Source organism: Bombyx mori, chromosome 10 (genome assembly GCF_030269925.1).
Source record: "Bombyx mori chromosome 10, ASM3026992v2".
Lineage (NCBI taxonomy): Eukaryota > Metazoa > Arthropoda > Insecta > Lepidoptera > Bombycidae > Bombyx > Bombyx mori.
In genome coordinates, this window is record NC_085116.1 from 2437186 (window position 1) to 2457521 (window position 20336).

A 20336-nucleotide genomic window follows, 5' to 3' on the forward strand; every position below is an offset into this window, starting at 1 on the left:
CGTAATGACGTGTTTGGGGCGACGTCGACTGTTTACCATTCGATCTACAGGATCGGGTATGGCTACAGGATCGGGTATGAGAAGTCGACGTGTGAGTGATCGCGTTCGCGAACAAAATCAGTAAGCATGTTTCACGTTGGTTCAAAACGGTTGTTAAAAATCGATGTTTTTATATTATAATTCCAGCTCGCATGATCGCGGTTAATAAAATAAGTAGGTATATTGACTCTACCAATAAATATTTGGAGTTCAATTCTATGATCGAGACGATCGAGTTCAAGTATTTCATGCTGTTTGTGAATTCGGTGCCGGTTGGTTTGTGTGTGTGTGTGTGTGTGTGTGTGTTTTTTATTGCTTAGATGGGTGGACGAGCTCACAGCCCACCTGGTGTTAAGTAGTTACTGGAGCCCATAGACATCTACAACGTAAATGCGCCACCCACCTTGAGATATCAGTTCTAAGTTCTCAGTATAGTTACAACGGCTGCCTCACCCTTCAAACCGAAACGCATTACTGCTTTACGGCAGAAATAGGCAGGGCGGTGGTGCCTACCCGCGCGGACTCGCAAGAGGTCCTAGCACCAAGTCGGTCGCTCAGGTCGCCTTTAGTATTTGTTACAAATTAAATTTCTTTTCGAACTGCAAGTATAGAGCGGAGCTAGCATGACGACTATAGATAGATTTTTGTACACGATATAAAATTCTACAGTAGTTTTTCGCTTCCAGTCTATAAATTAAACCACGTTACTGTATCAAGACGATGGCTATCACTAGATTTATTGTTTCTTTTTAATTACTGTAACAACGTCAACCCAACCTTGTTTAACATTTGGTATGTCATCTTACGTTTGTCATCATCTCATGATGCAAATTGTTAACTATGTTTAAAGAGTTGGTATAAATATTAGATAAAATAGCAGGAATAGGAATTTAAAATTCATGTCATTAGTTTTTTTTTCTAAGCATATATATATATACGTTTCGTGGGCATTTATTTTGCGAACACGAGACTAACAGCAATGGCGGTCGGCAAACGGCTCTGGTATCAAAAGGTGTCATGATGTGAAATGTAAAAAAATTAAAGTTTTATTTTTCGACTTCGAAATTCGTAGGCTATGCAACTAAAAACCACAACCACTATATGCATTTCACTTTAGGAAATCCAAGAGATTTTTATTTTATTCATATCATATTCATTGAGATCAAAATAAGAATTACGAACTACTATCCCTAGTCTTATAAATTTAGGAAACCGGTACACATTATTTGACGAGAAAAAAAAAGAGCTTCGTGTAGTTTTAATAAAATCTACCATTTTCTAACATGCTAATTAAATATATAATATGTAGAATTGGAAGAGCTATATTATTAGAATGTTTTTATAAAAAATCTACAAATAAGATGGGCATAATAAAATGATTTTAAGGCGCCAAACCGCAGTCTGCAATGCAAACAGATCAATGCTCTCTGTCTCCATAGCTTCTTCATGAATTTTAGATGACGAATTTAAAGTTATTTTTTAATATTTGTTCTACCGAGAAAATGTAATTAGCAAGTTAAGTGAAGAACAGGTTTGGAATGTTTTAAGGCCTGGCTATTTATCTTTATTTCCTTTTGAGGTTATAGTCGCGAAGACAGGTTGTCAATTTTGATTTATACTTTTTATCTTTTTTTTATCTTTCAGTTTTCTTTGTAAAAGTCGGTTTCAATTTAACGCAAATATATTGAACGTTGGTATAACAAAATAAGCCTTTAAGCGAAGGTTGCAAAGAGGTTTTTCTATTTAAGAGTCTTAAACTTTTTCTGAAATTCTTTTTTCGTTTCCTTTTTAAATCAAGTTGGATTCCATAAGTAATGCGCAGTCCATAATTGGGTTTTCTGCAGGGCGGGTAAAGAATTGTCTTACTTTGATACTAATTGTATATTTTGATCGACCTTCGGCTGTGTTTGGTCTGTGAATAGCCATTCTCTATTCTGCGTTCTGCAGTATTAAGATATCTTTTAATCTTTATCTTGACTAATGGGGAAGAGCGGACAGAAAATATATCTCCAACAGTATTGACAGTTTCGATTGCTAGATACATGTACAACTTATATTTTATTTATTTGGGCACGGTAATATTTATTAAAAAATTGATGTAAAAAATATTGAAATTAAAATAGTATTGAGTCGACCAAAAATCACATCTCTCGACATTTCAAACGGCGGCTATTATGGAAGAACGAGAATATTGTTTACTAAAGAATTAATTAACAGACGAGTTCTAACACGTAGGTATGTATGTGTTTTTGTGTTATCCATACATCTATCCGAACAACGGTTACCGTGATATGGACAAAGCAAAATAAAGTCGATGTCCTGTCGCAGTGGTGGCCATTCTCGGTGCCACAGCGCGAGCCCCGCGAAGCCATTCAAATCCTCGCCTCCGCTGCGGTACAACCGCTCCCAAAAAGTTTTTTGAAATACAAAAACATTCAATTTCGATACATAAGTACGGGTACACCATTGTGATTCGGAGCACGCTTAGTGCCTAGGCCGTCCGCCGCGCCGCGCCACTGACATATTTCTGTAGTTTCGCGCGCCGTTTGAATTTAGAACAGTTGATAATTTTTGATTTTTATTTCATTTTCGCATTTGTGTTTTCTCATAGCTTTGTGCCGGTTATATTCCATTTAAATTTTGTAGTTGTGTCTAGCACAGGTGCGTTTTGTCCGGTTTTTTTTAGTGCCATCACCAGGCAGAGGAATTTTGGTTCATTGGATTTTCATTGGTCGAGAGGAAAAAATATCGTCGAACCAGAGTAAGTGAACATTTTAAAATATTTTGCGATACATTTACTAACTAATACATTCTTAAACTTAACATTATTATTACACTTAAACAGAGAATATTAGAGAAACTTTTAGATTTTATGTTAGATGAATCACGAGAAACGAGATTTGAAACCGATTTACTTCCATATAAAAGTCATTAATGTTTACGACCTCATCTCAATTATTTATTTAAATAGTAAAGAGATAAGTATCGTGCCTATCCCATTTGAAAAGGTACGATCGTATACACCTGTATAATCTACTTAAAGTTGTTTATATTTAAAAAATTAAAGGCTCTACTCACAGTCAGACGACATTGACTTAAGATAGGTAAACACGACCGACCGCTCCGATATGAGGATTCAATCGAGGATTCAAATGTGTCATTGAAGGCAGGAGAAACGGGCAATTAATTATGTAGATTTTTTATTATTATTAAAGGCCCGAAAAAATGCCTAAATAACGGATAAAGTTTTTTGATTATATACTATGGCTATTTTGATGACACAATATATATTTTAAAAAAGTGAATACCCATTTTACTGGACAGCAGAACCCTTTTATTTGGCCAGTATTAATTCGGCAATTAGAATTCATTACTATGCATTTTATTGTACGAAAACAGAAAAAAAACGATGACTACTCAATTTTAAAAGAACATAAATAATGTTTTACCGTTCCTACAAAAGTCAAGAACCTATTAAGTGTATCTATCGTAAGAGATAATATAAAAAAAATCATAATATTATACAAATCCGATGACAAATGTGTGAGTGTAGTTGTTAATATGGAAATAATATGTGTTGCTTAAAAATAATTTTAAAAAAAAACGACAAACCGAACAAAAAATTTTTTTTTTCTTCCGTCCATACAGTATACTGTTCAGGATATTAGAGCGAAGTTATAAAATAATTGGAATTGTATCTTACTGTCATCGGTCCTAGGTGCATGTGCAAACTTTTAAGTATAGAGGTCTTGAAATGGGTGAAAATTATATTCAAAGATTCCGTTACATACAAATAAAGATACATACATACATACCAAGCCAATAAAAGCGTTTAAAAAACAGCGGCTGACATTTTAATGACCAAAAATGATTTTCCGCGTTTTTATTATTTTTTTGCTGTAATTATTACCGTGATCCTCGTTCGCAAGCATTGGCAAAGCCAGGGCACATACCTGGCTTCTGTCCGCCTTGATCAACGAAAGAACTGTCTTTTTTTTCCTACCAATTCTTTTCTACCTACCTACCTATTCTAACTTCGAGGAGTTATTCTAGATTCTAGATTCACCGAACCAGTAGGGAGCTAGCGGGGCTCACATTTGACGTCGTTGCTAACACGAACCCTACCAAGAGCCGTGCTTCGCAGAATCTACCACCGGATCGGAAACGCGATGGGCTGTCTGTGGGTTAATTTACTCGCCGAGCCCTTCGTGGCAAGTGACAGGTTCGACGAGAATGATGCCCGATGCTTGGGGTACCTAAAGCACCGTTAGTGGATCGGGAGGATCTGTGACGTGTTTTGGACGCCGTCGACTGTTTAACATTTGGTCCGCAGGATTGGAAAAGAACTGTCATAAAGACTACGTGACTATATAAGTGTATTGGGATACTTGGGATCGACGTTTCGAGCGATGTCAGATTTCAGAGTCATTTGAAGGGTAAAGCCAATTTGGCGTCCAAAATGCTGGGAGTCCTCAACAGAGCGAAGCGGTACTTCACGCCTGAACCAAGACTTTTGCTTTATGAAGAGCAAGTCGGGCCTCGCGTGGAGTATTGCTCCCACCTCTGGGTTACCAGCTACTTTCATTTGACTCTATACAGAAGAGTGCCGCTCGGATTGTCGATAATCCCATTCTCACGGATCTGTAGTTTGTTATTTGTACTCTCGGGAATATTATGCTCCGAACACATAAAAGTCAAACACACCAATTCAACGATCATATAATAATATAATATTATGTGTACAATGTTCTAATAAAAAGTATAAAGAGTAAACAAGTCACTAGGCACTACATGACACCAATTCAAACTAAAATTATAATACGTTTTTACAAATCACTTAAATCGACGCGCGCGAATCTCGCCGTGTGACGTCACGGGACACCTGCGCGTTCGGGAACTCCGATCGCGACCGATGACGCCCGAGTGCACCCGAATGTTTCACGCTACATCAGCCCCCCCGGAGACTGTTACGGTCGATAAAAATCGGTAAAGCGTACTTGACGTCCAGATTTCGTTCTTTGCACTGAACGTGAAATGCTTGGAGATGTATCAGCAAAGTGATTTTCGCGCGCTGGCATGGCAGACATGTGCGTACGCCTATTACCTGGTCAGCTGAACTGCTGGAAGCCTTTATCGCTTGTAAGAAAAGTTTAGCTGAAGCGACATTGCTAGCTCATCCTAACCCATCACGCTACAGATCGCTTAGAACCTCAGGGTCTGACGGAGGGACTTCGGTCCTCTCTTGTACCGTGTGCGCCATGGGGAGTGCTCTGAGGAATTGTTTGAGATGATCTCATGATCTCATTTTTACCATCGCATCGCCCACCACCGGAATTGAGTTCATTCATACTACCTGGAGTCACTGCGTTCATCCACATTGCGTTTCCAGAGATCTTTTTGCCACGTACCATCCGGCTTCGGAATGAGCTCCACGATGTTTTCCGAGCGCTATCACCAGCTCATAAGAAACAAAAAAATCCATAGAATTACATATAAATGCGTATCTAGCAATGAATGAAAAAAATCTAAAATAAATGTTAATAAAGCAGTTTTCATTTAGATATAAACTTTTTTAAGATACTCTATTCCTTAAGAACATACAACATTTTATATAATATGCTACATTGTAGTGACTACAACTATGTTATATTCAAAATTATTATCCATATAAATATTTTAAATTTATTCAACGCCCTCTCGATACTCAGAAACAGCATAATAAAAGTTTAAATTATAGCAAATAGTTTCATTCGGTTTCACCGATAACAACTCTGTTTTGATTATCGTAATATAATCAAGTTGAATATGATACGATGCATGTATTTTAGTAGAATCATTTTCCCTGTTGAACATCAACGGGTTTGTTAATTTGTAGTAATTTGATATTGTCTTTGTTGACGTACGTATGTAGATACTAGTGAGATATCCCAGAGTAGGGCATACTTCTTCTTAGTTGGGCGCTCTTGTCAGAGTGGTCGTGGTTGCGCTAGTGATGCAGAAGCTTTCGCTGGGTCCACAATGCTTTTGAGGGCTGCCCTCTTGACGATGAGGTTCCAGGTCTGGTGGTTAGAGGCGTTTCGAGTACACCGGACCATGGTGGACCAGGTTCCTTTCTTTAATAAATCAGCCCAGCGGGTTGGTGATCGGCCGCGTCAGTCCTTGCCTAAGTTCTGTGTTTAATCAGTAGAACTCGAACTGTACGTTTTGGGGCGAAATAAAAATTCATCCTAGGAATTCATATTCATAAGTGCTTTGAGAAACCTCTTGGCAGTTATTATGTTGTTGGTCTATTTTATGTTGTAGATTTTTTCGTCAGTAATGTCGCACACGCTGACCGGTGAAAATTAAAACTTTATGAATAAGAGTCACCGCAGGATACTAAAATTAGCCGACTACATGATTTATTAAGAAACCGTTTAGTTATAAAACGGAAATTTTTTTTATTATCCAATTCAGTGTAAACTAAATTTATCATAAGATTATCAGTTTATTTTCTTCATTTTGTTTAAAATTACTCGTAATTACTTCAAACAATTAGCTTCCCTGCGTTACTGTTTTATGAATTCAAATAGTAATAGGTCTCATTTTAAACATTTTCATGAAAGTACTAATCTTTGGAGATTGTTCTCGTAGAAAAGTCGAGTCCGGCACAACACGTTAGCTATCTGTTATTTCATTGAACTCAGTTTTCTGTCGAACTGTCGGTTTTCCGTCAACCCTTCTTGGAAACGGACCCATAACCTTAGCTAAGAAAAGATATAATTAGAATGTTACCTTCTCACCCCGAATGGGTCATCTTTTATGTATGTACTAATGTTAAAAATACATTATGCATAAAAATCAATAGTATCAAAAGAAGAAAAAAAAACCGATTGAGTAATTATTTTAATGAGGGTTCAGAAATTTCAATAACCATCGTATTTAAAATTCGAGTAGTTTAGTTTTTCTAAAGCCAAACACTTCCTGACAATCCTGTTTAAAATATCTGGACAGTTTATACAATCATTCAATATAACAAATTATCATATTGAGTGGCGAAGTTTTTTCTCCTGTGCTATTATAGTAAAGGTCACAGATATATGTTAAATGGAGCAAGCTTTGTGGATGGCAAAAAATCATGCTCATAGCCTGTTCGACGACATTTCGATCTATGTTATTATTTTCATTATAAAATTACATTGATTTCGTGTGGCGTCTCTGATTTAACGGTCGTTTGAATATTTAAAACACTGAACACTTTGGGTTTTTCTTAGACAATGTTTTGAAAGTACAAGAATTCGGCTTAGTCCAAGATTTTCAAATGCTAAATAAATGAGTAGGTATTGTATTGGTAAATAGTCAATTCGTTTTGCTTTTTCTCGTTTAAGGCATTGTTCGAGTTTGGCGCACAAATGGTAGTTTTGAAAAAGGTGTGTGTCGAAAAGTAAAAATATGTAGGTATTTAATATGTAGGTAGAACAAGTGTTGCTAGTTGTAGATAAAAAAAATCGCATCGCTGCGCGAAAAGTTTCATTCCGAGAATTAAATAATATATTAATGATTTGCGTGTAATAATAACAGAAAAAAATATGTTAATGTTTCATTTTGATTTATGACGTTGCGTTAAAAATATAATTTTAATTATTTACTTTCAATGGTGGCATGTCGTAACTTCGCATTAGCAACCGCTGCTTTTTTGTTATCATTTTTTTATTATATAACGGTTATATGTAAGTCTCGTACACGCGTCAGATGAAAAGGGTTTGAAAAAAATTTTTTTAGCTCACCGAGTTTCTCGCCGGATCTTCTTAGTGGGTCTCGATTCCGATCCAGTGGTAGATTCTGCGCAGCACTGTTCTTGCTAGGGCTAGTATTAGGAAATTCTCTCAAGTTGAATTCGTGAGCTCACCTACTCGTCCGGGCGTAGTTGGAATAGCCTTTTTTGTTGCTTAGATGGGTGGATGAGCTCTCAGCCCACCTGGTGCTAACTGGTTACTGGGGCCCATAGACATCTACAACGTAAATGCGCCAGCCACCTTGAGATATAAGTTCTAAGGTCTCAAGTATAGTTACAACGGCTGCCCCACCCTTCAAACCGAAACGCATTTTTTTTTTTTATTGCCCTTGTAGGCAGACGAGCATACGGCCCACCTGATGGTGAGTGGTTACCGTTGCCCATGGACTTCAGCAATGCCAGGGGCAGAACCAAGCCGCTGCCTACTGCTTCACGCCAGAAATAGGCAGGGTGGTGGTACCTACCTGCGCAGACTCACGAGAGGACCTTCCACTAGTAATTACTTCGATCAATAATAGTACTAGATTACGGATCAGGAACAAAAATAAGACGCTCCAGTGGCCACGTTTGCAGACACGAAAACATCTTCATTTCTTAGAAAAAAGTTTAATAATGTTAACGACTTCAGTTTATTATAAACCTTAAAACTTAGACATAAAGTTTAATTACCATTGCAAAATATATGTATTTAGGTCCTTTCGTCAGAAAAAGAATATTATGGAATAAATTTAAAATGTCACTTGAACATAAAAAGTCATCAGTACAAAAATATTTATTCTAAAATGATACTTAAAGCCTAATTTATAAGGTTAAAAATATTTGTTTAAAATTTCGTGCTTATTGTATTGTGGAACTAGATGTAGTTCTTGGTATTACATTTCAATGCTGAGAACACAGTAAGTATTGAAAGACATAGAGTTGCAGAATATACATATTTGTTTTAGGTTTGTTTTGTATGGTCGCAACTATTTTTGACCGATTCAAAAAAGTAGTAGATAATATTTTACATTGCCGCTATTACAACAAATAGGTGATAAAAAATAAAATTGAATAAAGTAAAAAAAATATGAAAGGAAACACGAAACATGTTTTCCACGTATTCTTTATACAGAAGTAATTAAAACAATAATGTAGGTTTAATTAATTAACTTTAAACAGATTCAGTTTGTTATAAAGCTGTCTTTTAGAAGTCATTTTTATATGAGCGGTTTCTTTTTTACAAATATAATGTAATCTTATATCAATGAATTTTTCTATAATCAGTTTAATTTAGGCTTATTTTATGGCTGTGTTCGTTTCCTCCAGAAAACAAATCCTTTTCAGCATATACGCTTAAAATATTTACACATACATATAAAGTTTTTTTAATACTTTTTTGCATTGATTTGCCACCACCATTGAACAATTCTAGAATGTTTATAAGAGTTCTATATTTCTTCTCCTCTTTCTTTCGCGACAATATATATCCATTGTGCACAGCGACAAGGGGCTACTAGGAAATCTACAAACAAAAATAACATTATAAAATAACAAAACTACTCTATGCATTCCCTGTCCAAGAATAGGTGATGTTTGTTACAATAGTTGGTGCCTTGTTGCAAACATTGGCCAAACAATTACAATATTCGTAAATTGTGTTTTATTTACAATATAATTGTGTTTATTATTTTATGAAAAACACTTAATAATATAAATTTACCAAAAAAAGATATTCCTTCCAAAACCTTGGTGTTACGGTGGTTTTTTACTCAGTTTTTGAACGCGCATTGCAGCGTTTTGACGTCTTAGTGTTGGCTATGATTGGACCATACTAATTTGAAATAAGACCACAAATTTATTTGTGGTCTTATTTTTCGGGCCGCTTTTGAAGCGCTAATCGCGAATCTAGTAGTATTATTGATCGAAGAGTAATTACGCAAATAATAATTTTGCGGGTATGATTCTTATTACACAATGTTATTCCTTCACCATGGAAGTCAATCGTGAACACATGTTGAGTATGTATTTCATTAGAAAAATTGGTACCCGCCTGAGATTCGAACACCGGTGCAATGCTCAACACGAATGCACCGGACGTCTTATCCTTCATGTCTGTCAGCCTGTTAGTCTACTAACGAATAGGTAGGGAAAAAGGTACTTTTTTATGTTGTTCATTAAAATATATAACACGTAATTTAAATGTTACACGAGCCTTTAATAAGTTGTTTATTCAATGAACATAATTCACGGACGTCAGTATTAAAATAAATTGCATGTTTATTAATAATTTCTTTGCACGCTGTGTTTTAGCGTACCAATATGGCGTCGGTTACCATAAATTTTCAATAATGGCTTCCTCCATTGATTACTGTCATCGTGTTGAACTAAGGGCTCCTCATTATGTGGTTCGGCGCTATCTCCGGTATCGTAAATTGATTATTGAGAAAAAAGTTAAGACGATGGACGCAGATAAAAGGAACTGTATTTTAGTGGATTAAAAAAAATGTAAATAGAGTATCCCTAGAATGTTTTTTTTTAAATTTTTAAATGAATTCTATGAAAAGTGAAAAGTATTATTTTATCGTGGATCTTACGGTCTATGTAGTGTTAAGTGCTTGCCGGTGTCATGGTCAGACGACACTTTAAGGACGAAGTTTTGATGTATTTTCGATGTGGACGGACTTACCTTACTGCACACAGGGATCCTGTGTAAATGCCCATTATCTATATCTTAAATAAACTGAGTAAAGTTCCGGATTAAAATAAAAAATAAAAATATGTAAACTGTCAAAAGAAGAACTTTTTAAGGGAGAGTAATGCATAGCGTATCTTAGCGCTTGTCTATTTGTCCAACGCTTGAGATATGGAAACTTATGTTTCGTCGTATGATTTATAAATATTTTCAATGGGATTACGCTTTTCAAAACTTTTTTCACAACGCAAAAAAGAAGTTTGTTCACACCTAAAAAATGGAAATTTTTGTATTCTTGGACACTAACGAATCCCTAATTTAGATGTAACACATGGGCTCGCAGTAGACATAATCTTAATGATCCACTTCGGCCCCACAATATGTATATCCTAACATCAGTGCTGAAGATAAGAACTAGGGGGAGTACTAGAAGACGTTGGATAGGAATATACTGCTACTATAAAAATATCATTGGAGTGAGTAGCAGTAGCTCTAGGAGACCGGGAGGACCGAGGACTTCTCGCGGCTAATCAGATCACGACTCTGCCGTATTCAGGATTTACGATGGATAATAAAATATAAATAATAATAAATAACTATTTACTAACAGTCACGCCACGTTAACTGGTCCCGTGATAAGTTCGTAAAGAACTTGTGTAACAGGTACCAGATAACGGAAATAAATATAAGATTTTTATTATACACATACACATATTTAATATACATCCATAACCCTGGAAAATACATTTATATTTATCATACAAATATCTTCCCTTGGCGGGATTCGAACCCGCGACCCCCTTGTGTAGTGACCATGTCACTTACCACTACACCAGACGTAGTAACTATAAGAAATAGTTACCGTTATTGTCATTGTCTGCCGCCAAACATAATGCGTTTCAGTTAAAAAAAGCGGGTTTGACATTATACAATACTAACTGTATCCGTCCGCTTCGCTGGGTATTTAAAATTAACATTATTATTTCTCACCCCCACAAAGATTCTCATCATTAACGCCCCCGCAACTGGTGTAGGGAGTCCAACACTTATATAAATATTAGCCTGTCCATTAAGTACATGTATTTTTTACATGGATACCAAGTTTCAAGTCAATCGGATGCACGGTTCAGTAGTTTAACGGTACATCCGCAAAAACCACTGTAGATTTATATATTAGTATAGATAGCTGAGACTGGTACTGAACATCAAGGTACATTTATGCACTTCGTTATTCACTTACATCTGTTAAGCGGGGCACTAAATCTCTTGCCCATGGAAAGTAATAACAAAAAATAATGAAGCTTAAATCAGGAGTATCGATACCAAGCAGTATTAGAGGAGTCGTTTGGTGGGTTGTGGCCTAAAACATTTTGGATCCGTTGTCCGCTCCCAACATCTGCGGACTGTCAAGACTCACAAAGCATGCGCCCGTCCTAGGTGCAGAAACCTCATGTACGAGTTTTGGCTCATGCCCAAAAAAATGTTCGTAGGGTGTGCAGCGATTCCGTAGGTATGCCTTCAGCCACGAATCAGTAGCACGGTCAAATACTCGGCCAAATGTAATGCATAGACTAATGCATAGACTTTAACATTCAGGTATATGTACCGGTAACAACTTACCGCCAGGTGGGTCGTAAATTCGTCGGTCGCTCGTCAGTGAAATGATTAATGCAACACCACCCACGTTGCATTAAGTTGACGAATGATCCTGCCTTTAGATAATTGCACCGTGGACAACAGCTCTGTCATTATTAAACCCATTTATACGTTAATCGAAGAATGAGATGACAATTCTTATAAAGAAGTCGTTATTCATTCTTAAAGATTTTATGTTTTATAAATGTTTGGTTGCGGAAACTGCTATTGTGAAGCGCAGTATTAACTTAGGGTGGGTAATAAAAGTTTTTTTTTGCTAGCGTCATTGAGTAATGAAACTCGCAACTGTAGTGATATCAAGTATCTAAGGTTACAACCCGTCACCGACATAGACACAGCCCACTGAGTATCTCGCTGGATCTCCTCAGTGGGTCGCGTTTTCGATCCGGTGGTAGATTCTGCGAAGCACTGCTCTTGCTAGGGCCAGTGTTAGCAACGCCCCTTTAGAGCCCTGAGAGATCACCTGCTCGCATTAGCATTAGCCAATATTTGCTTAGAAGCTGTGTTCCAACAATGCTTAAAAGCTTGTACAACATTTTTAGATAAAACTTTGTTTGATTGGCATAATAAGGTCAGATAACGATATTTTTCACTTACCAGAGAAGTAATTATGTTGAACTGTAAATTTTAAATAGCATAGAGATATATGAGACTATTTTAGGATACTTTAAATAATTCATCTATAAATTATAGTCAAAAGGTCGAAAGTTGAGATCCAAAGAAAAAGACAAAAAATATCCATAAATTTAATTCGTCTTCTTCTTCCTTTTTTAATTATGACAATCGGTTTCTTGAATCGAGTTTATAAAATATTCAATTGTTAATTGAATTTATAATAAATGCAGTGGAGCGGAATAAAAGAAGCTGATTGAACAGAAACTCTAATCGATTGGGATAAAACTTAAAATAAATTAAATGAAGTGCCAAGGGAGGAAATGTAATGAAACCATGTCTCAGTAAAATGGTGCGAATTCATTAAGAATTAGAAGGCTGTTTGCTTGTACCCCAGAAGACATGTCCAGTTAGTCCCTAAGGTTCATTTTCCCAGACGTGTGCACTTTCACAGATGCTACACACCTAATAATACAACATTACCACATGTGTAAGGCTGAAGAAAAATAAATTTAATTAATGGAATACAACAATTTACATAACTTCTTTTCTTCAAGAAAGTGATCCTATACCATAACCCATTTATCGTGGTCGGCTTGAATTACATTTCTGAATCAGGCGACGGTCAACGCAAAGCAACCGTCGCCCTAAGCATCGGATCCTCCCGATCCACTCTGGGTGGTTTTGGGCACTTCCAGCACCGGTCACCGTTCTCTTCGAGCTCATGGAAGCGACGAAGAGTTCGACGTGCTATCTCCTCCATAGACACAACCCACTAAGTGTCTTACCGGATCTTCTCAATGGTTCACGATTCCAATTCGGTGGTAGATACAGCGAAGCCTTATTTTTGCTAGGGTTGGTGAGTCCTCTTAGGTTGAATTCTTGAGCTCACCAACTAAACCTGGAGTAGCTATTAGGTTATAAGAGAATAAGGTAAGATAAAAAAACATAGCGTTCCGCCACAGGTACCAGCAAAAATTACAAAAAATAGATATATAGTATAGTATGATTTTTAAGTAAAATGTAATTGCCCTTTGATAGTCAAAATAGTACGTAATGTATTCGATACTTAGTATATTTAAGGGTTTATTTGCTTTTTATGCTACAATATAATGAGATTTCCCGAACCAAAACATTGAAAACATTTTCTTGTCAGGAACATCTTCGACATTTGAAGTCGTCGTGGCCTAAAGGATAAGACGTCCGCTGCATTCGTGTTGAGCGATGCACCAATGTTCGAACCCCAGGCGGGTACCAATTTTTCTAATGAAATACATACTCAACAAATGTTGACGATTGACTTCCACGGTGAAGGAATAACATCGTGTAATAAAAGTCAAACCCACAAAATTATAATTCGCGTAATTACTGGTGGTAGGACCTCTTGTGAGTCCGCGCGAGTAGTGTGAGTACCGAGTTCTTGTGAGTACCACCACCCTGCCTATTTCTGCCGTGAAGCAGTAGGTAATGTGGTAATCGGTTTGAAGGGTGGAGCAGCCGTTGTAACTACTCCTGAGATCTTAAAACTTATATCTCAAGGTGGTTGGCGCATTTACGTCATATATGTCTATGAGCCCCAGTAACCACTTAGCACCAAGTGGGCTGTGAGCTCGTCCACCTATCTAAGCAATAAAAAAAAACGTCATTTCGATTTCGGGAACGACTCAAAATTAGCCTATGTTTCTTAAAACTTTCATGTCAGTTCATTAAACGACAACAATACCATATCGAGAATACGCACTGAGGACTAAGGAGGCTTCGCATTAAAACACGAAACTCATTTATTTTCGTCTTTTTAAAAACACGCCATTTGCATTCCCAACATTAAATAGTAGTTTTAAAGACATGTAAAGTTTACTTTTGTTAATTTATTTATTTTGGAACGACAGGTTTAAAAGTACTCTTTAGGTAGGTAAGTACTTTTTAAACTTCTAAATCAATAGTTAACAAAACATAGAAAATATATATTTTATATATTAATACGTTAGCGAAAACCTCTCACATAATTTAGTAAATCGTTTAAAAACGTTTTTCTATCAGTCTTGATACATTTTTACAGAAGTTTTTTTTTTGGTACATGAATCGAAGAGAAAAAAAAGTTTAAAGGGTTTACAGACCAATTTCATACTTGGGTCATTCTCATGAAATCTCGAAATTCTTGTCCTTTCAGTTATTAATATGTTTTCCTTGAAAAGAACATTACTGATACTAATAGTGTTGGTACTAATTTTTTAATCATATGAATATCTTTATAGAATAATGTATATAATAAGTACCCTGCAAATTATTCCCTCACTATGTCCCAAACTCCAAATTGTACTACTATATTTTATAAGTATAAGATTATATTCTTTCACGGCGTTATGATCGAAGCGTCAGATGTAATGATAAATATTTAATCATAAAATAGGCATAGAATAATAAACCTCGAAATTTACTTTCTATATAAAAAATTTCAAAATTTTTATATAAAATCCACAAAAACAACATTAAATCTTAGAAAAGTTATTTAAGGCAGAAAAAAATGTAAAGGCTAATAATAATATGTTGACAATACATTTGAAAGAGTTGGTTTCATAAATATGCATGAAACGGCTTATGAATATTTCGAAATGTCACGGAGAGGTTAACGTACTGTCTGTTTGTTTTGTGCATCATCATTCATCAGACAATACCGAATTTCTACCTTGTAAGATTGATATTAGAAAAACCACGCTATTTTCATTAATTAAATTATAAAGTAATCCAACGATCATCTAATCACGGGAGACAGAGTTATAATATTTAACTTTATAATAAAAACATGTAGCATTATTGAAAGTTACTTTTGACATTGTAAAGAGTTTGAAATGAGAATAGGGATTATTTCAAAAATTTTTGTTTTTAGTGTTTTTAGTTCGCCTGTAAGGTATTTTTAGTAAATTTAACTTTATGCAGTTTTTCTGTGATGAAGAATACCAAAGGTCACCGTCCAAGTGTAGTTGGAATATCCCATAAGTTGCCAGCGAATAAGGAAGGAAAAAAACCCAAGGCCACGTACATAGAACAAAATTTTATTATTATGATAAAAGTTTATTTTTTAGTTTTACGTTGACGAATATTTAAAAACTACCGAAATATTGGTGTAATAATTAATAAGAAATATTAGCTTGCTATTCGTTGAATACAGCGTAAACTTTGCTTATAAGGAAAAATATAATAGGACGTCAGCAAAATCCCAAGTCGCGTAAGGCTATAAAAGAAATTCAAAAAACGTTCTGTTTTACGCAGAATTAATAAACGTAACGAAATAATTGCGTGGTGTCTTTTTAAATTGGATTTCATTATTCTGACATCTGACATCGTGATTGTGAGTGCTGTCAGTCGTAATTTAAAATTGGCAATACCGCCATTTAAGTGGCGTGTGAATCTCTTGAAATGAGAATTTAATCAATGTAGTCGAAGTGGAATTAAATATGTAATTCTAAAGACGACTCAACCACGAATAGTCTGATTTTAGTCAAATTTAAATGGGAGGTCCTATTGAAACCATGGAAAGTAGCAGCTTTCAAATAAACCAAGTATCATCAAAATCGGTTCACCTACAAAAAAGTTTTGAGGTAACACCCATAAAAGAATCAGTCTAATTAGATATATCCTTCGTTCTTTTTCAAGTCCGTTAAAAAGAGTCTACAGCGGCACGCAGGCTTGGCTGTGTGCATGGCATTACCGACGTCTGTTGGTGACGATGATGACTGGCTTGCTATTGGATCGTAAGCTCGTCTGCCGTCTTAGGTTATTAAAACACAAACAAACATCAAGGATTTGAATTAAAAATTAATAGGTGATAAAGGGTGTTTTTGCGCTGTTACTTAAATATTTTTAATACTATTGGATGAATTATCACTTACAGGGTCCCTCTAGAGCGTACCTATGTAGTAATCCTGTAGCAATATTAATGAATGTAGAAGATTAGGAAAAAATTAAGAAATTTTGTATTTTGGTTTTCTGATACCATCTAATGTATTCTAGTCATACTATGCTCGTAATATTTATGAAATGGACCCAATTATTGAAATGGCTCATGCGGCACCAATAAGTGTTAACGACTGGACCAATTTCGATGAAATTTCCAGGTAGTCTTCAGATTATGAATTCAGATTATTAGCTTAGCAGATGATCTTGTGGATTTGCAACGGTCGGATCAGAGTAAAATTATCTATCAGTCAGCAATTTCAGTTAATTCATGAAATTTAAGTAAAATTTACTGGTGGTAGGACCTCTTGTGAGTCCGCACGGGTAGGTACCACCACCCTGCCTATTTCTGCCGTGAAGCAGTAATGCGTTTCGGTTTGAAGGGTGGGGCAGCCGTTGTAACTATAATTGAGACCTTAGAACTTATATCTCAAGGTGGGTGGCGCATTTACGTTGTAGATGTCTATGGGCTCCAGTAACCACTTAATACCAGGTGGGCTGTGAGCTCGTCCACTCATCTAAGCAATATAAAAAAAAAAAAAAAAATTGTGAAATTCGTTGTAAAGGACCATACATCTTTCAATTCTGATTCTTTATCATACGGTGAGAAGTATTTTGTTTTGCTTAAGATTTCATTTACACAAAGTCTAAACTTCAAACATGACTGCAACATATTGGAACACATAAATCGCGTCCGTAACTTGATCATTTCGGTTTGTTAAATAAATTGTCATTATCTTCGAGCAAAATGCCCTTTCGCGATACACATAAAACGTGTATACGCCGATAGCATTTATTTATATTGTTTATTGATTGTTTTTTCGTCGAAAACAAGCACAAAAGGGATGTGAGATATGTTCCGTGATTAATACGTTGGTAGTCCTTCCTTTAATAGGACTTTAGATAAGGATAACATTTTAATTTTATTCGACAATCCAACGGCTTAATGTATACGATTACACAATAAATTAAATAGTATTATAGTAAATAGTAATAACATAATAAAACACAAGAGAGATGTACTTACATATTAACTAAGATAGGTCAAAGGTTTTTTACTGTTGGTAGGACCTCTTGTGAGATCGCGCGGGTGGGTACCACCACCCTGCCTATTTCTGTCGTGAAGCAGTAATGCGTTTCGGTTTGAAGGGTAGGGCCACCGTTGATACTATACTTGAGACCTTAGAACTTATATCTCAAGATGGGTGGCGCATTTACGTAGTGGGTATCTATGGGCTCCAGTAACCACTTAACATCAGGTGGGCTGTGAGCTCGTCCACCCATCTAAGCAATAAAAAAATAAAAATAAAACTTCATAAACTAGCTAACTAATGAAACATATTTCTGTTTATGGACTACAATGAACTACCGAAGTCCGACTGAGCTTGTCAACACTACCTATGTGTTATGTGCTTGGCCGATTCTCTTTATAGCTAAACTCAAATAGAAAATGTATTAATCAATTGCATTAGTACTAATTATCGTACCTCGAAAATCTTTCTTTCGAGCGAGTTAAAGCGAATAACGCGTTTTCTGAATGGTCTTTTCACACGACAACACACGAACCTAATTAATAGCCGAGAAGTCAAGATTAATTGGTACTGTATTTTTTTTTGCTTAATAATTCCAATCTTCGTATCGCACCGATCGGTTCATTAACTTCATAACTAATTAAAATCTCAAATTCCTTTTCGAACAGAATTAATATAACTTAAAAATAAACTAAGCCGCGCTTAGATTGTATCATTAGAAATACAATATATTTTTGAAAAACATAATTTATTGCCGGAGAATAAAATGCGATTAACAAAAATACGATCGAGATTACCTTTTTTTTTTTTTTTTTTTATTGCCCTTGTAGGCAGACGAGCATACGGCCCACCTGATGGTGAGTGGTTACCGTCGCCCATGGACTTCAGCAATGCCAGGGGCAGAGCCAAGCCGCTGCCTACCGCTTAATACTCTCCACAAGCCTCGTTTGAAGAAGGACATGTCATAGCGCTCGGGAAACACCGTGGAGGGGAGCTCATTCCATAGCCGGATGGTACGTGGCAAAAAAGATCTCTGGAAACGCACTGTGGATGACCGCAGTGGCTCCAGGTAGTATGGATGAACTCTACTCCGGTGGCGGGCGGTGCGATGGTAAAAACGAGATGCCGGTATCATCTCGAACAATTCCTCAGAGCACTCCCCATGGAACATGCGGTACAGAATACAGAGGGAACCAAAGTCCCTCCGCAGACCCAGAGGCTCCAAACGATCCGTGAGAATGGGATTATCGACAATCCGAACGGCCCTCCTCTGTATGGAGTCAAATGGAAGAAGCTGGTATTTGGGAGCCCCGGCCCAGAGATGGGAGCAGTACTCCACGCGAGGCCGGACTTGTGCTTTATAAAGCAAAAGTCTTTGTCCAGGCGTGAAGTACCGCTTTGCTCTGTTGAGGACTCCCAGCATTTTGGACGCCAACTTGGCTTTGCCTTCCAAATGACTCCGAAACTGGACATCGCTCGAAATGTGGACCCCAAGTATCCCGATACTCTCGGAAGGTTGCAGGGATACTCCTTGGAATTGCGGCGCCATGACAAAGGGGTTGAATTGAACTAAGTTCAATTCACCCCATTCGGAGACTCGCCCCAGAGGGTTCTCCACTTCAGACACAAGTTTTGATCGTCTCTCTTGCACCGCGCTCCGAGAGAGACTCTGATGGCCGATATATCGCGCATCCCCCGTGCTGTCATCCGCATAGCAATGCATGCCATCAATAGACAGCATGTCATTGATATACAGGATGAAAAGCGTGGGGGAGAGCACCGAACCTTGTGGAACGCCAGCGTTAATGGTCATGGTATCAGAGCAGTCACCGTCTACAACGACCGCGATGCTCCGCCCATCCAAAAAGCTAGCGATCCACTTGCAGAGTCCCTCGGGGATTCCGTAAGATGGTAGCTTCGATAGAAGTGCCCTATGCCAGACCCTGTCGAAGGCCTTCGCGATATCAAGGCTCACAGCAAGAGCCTCGCCCTTGCTCTCCAAGGCTTCAGCCCACCTGTGAGTAAGGTATACAAGAAGATCGCCAGCTGAGCGACCGTGACGGAAACCGTACTGTCGGTCACTGATCAGCTGGCGATCCTCAAGATACTTCAGGAGTTGTGTATTTATTATTCGCTCCATCACCTTGGAAAGCAAGGAAGTTATCGCGATAGGCCTATAGCTCGACGGGTCCGACCGGTCACCCTTCTTGGGGATAGGGTGGACGTGGGCGGTCTTCCATGAAGACGGAACCCTGTTAGCGCAATAAGAGAGGCGATACAAACGCGTTAGCGCAGGTGTCAGCTCAGGGGCGCACGTTTTCAGAACCACTGCGGGGATGCCGTCTGGCCCACTCGACTTATGGACGTCCAGGAGTCGGAGCTCCCGCCTAACTGCACACTGTGTGAAGCAGATATCCGGAAGGGAGCTATCACACCGGGGGATGTTCGGTGGTGTGGCACCCCCGTCGTCCACAGTCGAGTTCGAGGCGAAGAGTTTGACCAGAAGGTCAGCCTTCTCTTTCGCGCTGTGGGCCAGAGTGTCATCGGACTTGCGCAGTGGTGGGAGACTAGACCTACAAAAGTTTCCTTCTGCAGCTTT

The 20336-nt window shown here is 37.4% G+C and overlaps 1 protein-coding gene and 1 long non-coding RNA gene across 4 annotated transcripts in view; one reads left to right on the plus strand and one right to left on the minus strand.

Moving 5' to 3' along the window:
* Nucleotides 1-2295: 2295 nt before the first annotated feature.
* The window catches only part of LOC101735378 (uncharacterized), a 63534-nt gene continuing 45493 nt past the window's right edge, over nt 2296-20336 (plus strand). Inside the window, exon 1 of one of the 3 annotated variants that reach the window (XM_038013457.2) lies at nt 2296-2800. The gene's annotated coding sequence lies outside the window, so the exon portion shown is untranslated. The remainder of the gene's footprint in view (nt 2801-20336) is intronic. The other 2 variants (XM_038013455.2, XM_038013456.2) reach the window with 2 other exon arrangements.
* LOC134199581 (uncharacterized) lies at nt 8554-9714 on the minus strand. Its single transcript, XR_009974136.1, has 2 exons — nt 9513-9714; nt 8554-9314 (listed from the first exon to the last, which is right to left on the minus strand). It is a non-coding gene; the product is annotated as an uncharacterized LOC134199581 (long non-coding RNA).